Source organism: Oryx dammah, unplaced genomic scaffold (assembly GCF_014754425.2).
Source record: "Oryx dammah isolate SB20612 unplaced genomic scaffold, SCBI_Odam_1.1 HiC_scaffold_2, whole genome shotgun sequence".
Classification (NCBI taxonomy): Eukaryota; Metazoa; Chordata; class Mammalia; order Artiodactyla; family Bovidae; genus Oryx; species Oryx dammah.
This window is the reverse complement of record NW_024070186.1, coordinates 161,936,006-161,940,716: the sequence shown is the minus strand read 5'-3', so window position 1 is coordinate 161,940,716 and position 4,711 is coordinate 161,936,006. Positions and strand designations below refer to the sequence as shown.

The window sequence follows — 4,711 nt, the reverse complement described above, 5'->3', positions numbered from 1 at the left end:
CTTAAGGAGTGCCCCCAAGGGCCCCACAACGGCGGAGGAGCTTGGAAGAGACCAGAACATTTCAGATCAAGAACGGCTCTGACTCACTTGCAAGACCTCCAATAGCTCAAGTTCTCTCCCAGAGCAACTGTGAGAGGCGCTCCTCCGGGTTTTGCCAGCATGCTTCCCATGACGGGGAACTCACTGCCTCCCCAGGTAGGTGGCCTTGTCCGCACTGGAGCCTACCTGCTGTTATAGGGCTCTTCCCCAATGCTGAGCCTACACGGACCTCCAGGTAACTCTGACCACGGGCCACACTTCTAACTAACTTGACTTCCCTTTCACATATGTGAAAAAGTGGCTCAGTGGGTAAAGAATCCGCCTGCAATGCAGGAGACACAGGCAGACGTGGGTTCAATCCCTGGGTCAGGAAGAGTGGGCACGGCAACCCACTCCAGTATTCTTCTCTGGAGCATTCCATGGACAGAGGAGCCTGGTAGTCTACAGTCCATAGGATCACAAAGAGTCAGACATGACTGAAGTGACTGGGCCCGCAAGTGCGTTCGAAGTGTCGATGATCAATGTGTCCTGCAATTCACATTAATTCTCGCAGCTAGCTGCGTTCTTCATCGACGCACGAGCCGAGTGATCCACCGCTAAGAGTCGTACGAGGTTTGTCAAGCGTTTCTCGCTTCGGCGGGAGAGACCCGCCCCTGGCACGGCACGTACATCCACCACCGCCCCCCCCCCCCACTGCCTGCCCGGAGGCGGGCGTCTGGACGGGGGCGGTGGGGAGTCGCCTCCGGCCGGCCAAAGTCAGACAGAACACAGCAGACCTGAGGGGTCGGGAAAGGGTTCCGCAAAGCCCAGATTCTCATCCCAGGAGCTCCCTGCTCCCTCTGAGAGCTCTGCGTTTATGTAAAAGCCATGACAGCACAGAGAGAGCTGTGCGCTAGGTGTCACAGGGCAGAGGAGACCCAAAGCCCAGTCACCCCCAGGCCAGCCAGCTCGCTGCAGCTTTCTCTCTGCAGAGCAGCGCATCCCCGGGGCCCGAGCCTCTGTGCTGTCAGACACCAGGCAGAGAGGGGGCGGCCTCTCTGGGAGCAGCTTTGTCCTCCCAGACTCTTTAGAAGAGCGGTCTGATTCACTGCCATGCAGATGTGCAGCCTCTGGTTCAGACAAGGACAGAGCCACAGGGAAGCAGGGGAGGCAAGAGAAGCCTGGGACCAAGAGGCCGGAAAACGGTCCTAAAAGTGTCGCTTGACTCATGACACAGGGCCCAGGCCAGTGTCTAGAACACTGCAGGGACCTAAGCACTCTGACTTTTGTTACTGTTCAATTGCTAAGTCATGTCTGACTCTGTAAGCCCATGGATTACAACACACCAGGCTCCTCTGTCCTTCACTATCTCCCAGAGTTTGCTCAAAGTTTGAATGAGGTGCCCTTGAAATCACATGGAGCCCTGAAATAGACCAAAATTCTGGAAAGTAGACCCAGAAAACTCCAATTCTGCACCCTTTTTTTTTTTCCTTTCCAAATGAGGGGTAGAAAGCTCGCAGGACAGAGGAGAACACAGGCATCAGACAATCAACTATCCAGAAAAGGCATTTCCCCAAACTCCTCCTGCCCCAACAAGAGGGTGTGGGTGGTAACTGGAGGGGCTGAGAGCAGAGAGAGAGGCATGTGGGGAGTGACTGAGATTCTGAGGCTTACGTAATTTCTGACAAAGCCATCCCTGATCAGATTTGGATGGGCACAAAAGAACAACAAGAAAAGACCCTGATGCTGGGAAAGATTGAGGACAGGAGGAGAAGGGGCAACAGAGGATGAGATACTTGGATGGCATCACCAACTCAATGAACAGGAATCTGGGCAAACTCCAGGAGATGGTGAAGGACAGGGAGACCTGGCGTGCTGCAGTCCATGGGGTCTCAAAGAGTCAGACACGACTGAGCAATTAACAACAATAACAAAAGAGTAAACCACATGCCCGACATGGTCACTTAGGATCTTGCCAGCTGGAAAATACCCTCATCCTAATTTCTGTTACCCGGGGACCCTGAGGGCTACGTCCTTGAGGGTGTTTGAGGCATAGGGAGCAATGTGTTTATTCAAGGTACAGAGGAAAGTCCAGTAGGTCCGGAATATAAAGAGCATGTGCAAAGGCTCGTGGGAGGGGGAGGAGGAAGGTGATGGGAGTCCAGTGGGGTTGGAGTAGAAAGGGCGAGAGGGACCCTGTGGATGCTGAGACCAGAAGTGTAGGCTGGGTCCTTACACTGTGTGTGCTCAGCTGCTCAGTCATGTCTGACTCTTTGCAACCCCATGGACTGTAGACTGCCAGGCTCCTCTGTCCATGGAATTTTCCAGGCAAGTACACTGGAGTGGATTGCTATTTTCTCCTCCAGGGGATTTTTCCGACCCAGGGATCAAACCCACATCTCTTATGTCTCCTCTACTAGCAGGCAGATTCTTTACCACTGTGTCACCTGGGAAGCCTTATACTGAGATGCCTCTAAATCACATTAGGCAATGCCGATCCTTCTGCAGGTGCTCAGGGCCACTGGAGGGTCATAGGTGTAAAGTATCTCATGATCCAGCTTCTATAGGGGTGCATCCCTTTGGCTTCAGTGTGGAGGATGCATTGAGGGAAGCCAGGCTGGACATGGGAGACAAAGCAGGAAGCTGGAGCTTGGAGAGAAAGATCTTTGGGGAGCAAGAGGTGGCCTGGGCTGCTGTAAACGTGTTTTCAAACCAGGAGAGCTTGTGCTTCTAGACACTTGGCAATGATGGGAAATGTTTCAGGTTGTCACAGTGGGTAGGTGGGGCTGGCTTACAGTGGGTGGGGGTCAGGGACGCAGCTAAACATCCTCTAGTGCTCAGGACACCCCCTGCAGAAGATCACCCCCCCCCCAAAGATGTCAACAGTGACAAGGCTGAGTCCTGGCACTGAAAGATGAAGAGGTGGGTTTGAGTTGTGCTCAGAAGGTACAATGGGAGCTCTGATGATGAACCAGACATGGAGGCTGAAGAAATAGGAAATAAGGAGGACATGTCCTAAGTAGCAGGAAGGGTCATGGTTCCATCCTATGACTTGGAGAGCACAGAGGAGGAGAATCAAGGAAGGAATCAGGATGGAAACTCAGTCTGGGGCAGGCTGAGGCCAGGGTCCTGGACGTGAGCAGCAGAAAATTCGCTCAGTGCTCCCGGCTGTCCGGATATAGGGTGTCAGCAGTTCCCTGTCCCCCCGACTGGACTCCTCGGCTCCCCCTGCATGATCCACCTGTGCCCCCACAACCAGAGCCCTGCCCCCGGAGCCCCTTCCTCAGAGCCCAGCTCTCCAGTGGGGGCAGGGTCTGGTTCTCCTCGACCAGCTCCGCCCTCAGCTGGGGAGCCCACGGCCCCCTCAGCCGAGGCAACCTCAGCGGCAGACGGAGCGGCCCTCCCACTCCCCAGACTTCAGTCACTGCCCCTCCCCACACACCCAGCCTCAGGACTAATTAGACATCTGCAGCAAGCTACAATTTGCTAAATTGCCTCTCGCTCTAACTTCTGGCAGGGATGAATCCGAGTCCCCAACTTGAAGCCCAGAAGCCTTCCTCCCAGCAGCCTTGGCCCCCCAAAACCCCTGGATGTCACCCTGGATGTCACCGGGTCCCCAGCACCCCAAGGGAGCAGAGCAGGGGCAGGTCGAGGATGTTTCCCCCCTAGATGGGGCCGGGGGAGGACAGGAGGCTCCTGGCTTGGCTCCTCAAGGAGCTCGTCATCAACTGTCCCCACACAAAGACTCCAGAAGAAGATGAATAAGTAATCAGATATAACAACTTGCCAAATTGAGTTTAATCAAGAACTAAAATGGGTGAGACAGGAAACATGTTTTATGCGGGTGGGCAGACGAGGCTCTTTTCCTCATAAGACCTTGAGAAGGAAGGGTCCTTGGAGACCATCTTAGTCCAATGTTTCTCAAAGGGCCGCCTGCCTCAGAATTCCTTGAGGGGGGCGGGAGGTGCTGGGAATGCAGATCGCTGGGCCCTGTCTCTGAAATGCTGATTCAGTAGATCCAAAGGCAGGGGGCAAGGCAGCAATACAGACTCTTTCAAACAAAGCAGCCAGGTTTCTGACCCCCCACCCGTAAAGTCTGGCTTGTGCAAAGATCAAGGTTCTGCAAATCCCTGTTTCTTCACTAAGCTTCCCCAATCCTCCACATCAGAATTAATCAGAATGAGAGGAGTCACAGCGTTTCCCACGAAGCTGATCAAAGCGCACGCAGGTCCATAAGGCTGTGTGCAGCTGTGCTGCACCCCATCCCTGCCCACTCCGCCTCTGCCCAGCCAGGAACACCTGCCCCTCACTGTCTCCTGGGATGTCCATGTCAAGCTCAGGCACCTGATCTGGGAGGACACACATCCCAGGACCATAAGGCTCCCCGGTCCCTCCTGGTTTACAAACAGGTTAGTTATGTTTCAGAAAGAGAGTTTCAACCTGGCGCTGCAAGAACACCATCGTCCCCACTCGGGTTTGGAGAGAGAAAGTAGCATATGCATGAATATTTTTACCTCCAAACAAACACATGAGAGTCCAATCTTTCCAGAATTATCATATTATAATCATTTGGACAGGGCCTGGACTGAAGAAAGGGATGCCTCTGTTCTCTCTCCAACATCAAACTTCGCCAGGCCCAACACACATGTCAGGTCTTGGTTTAGTGATTGCAAACCATCCTTACCTTTCAGTT

General features: G+C 53.9%; 1 non-coding gene across 1 annotated transcript; it reads right to left on the bottom strand.

Moving 5' to 3' along the window:
• Window positions 1-495: 495 nt before the first annotated feature.
• LOC120860087 lies at window positions 496-644 on the bottom strand. The gene has a single exon (XR_005720238.1). It is a non-coding gene; the product is annotated as a 5.8S ribosomal RNA (ribosomal RNA).
• Between the last annotated feature and the right edge of the window lie 4,067 nt (window positions 645-4,711).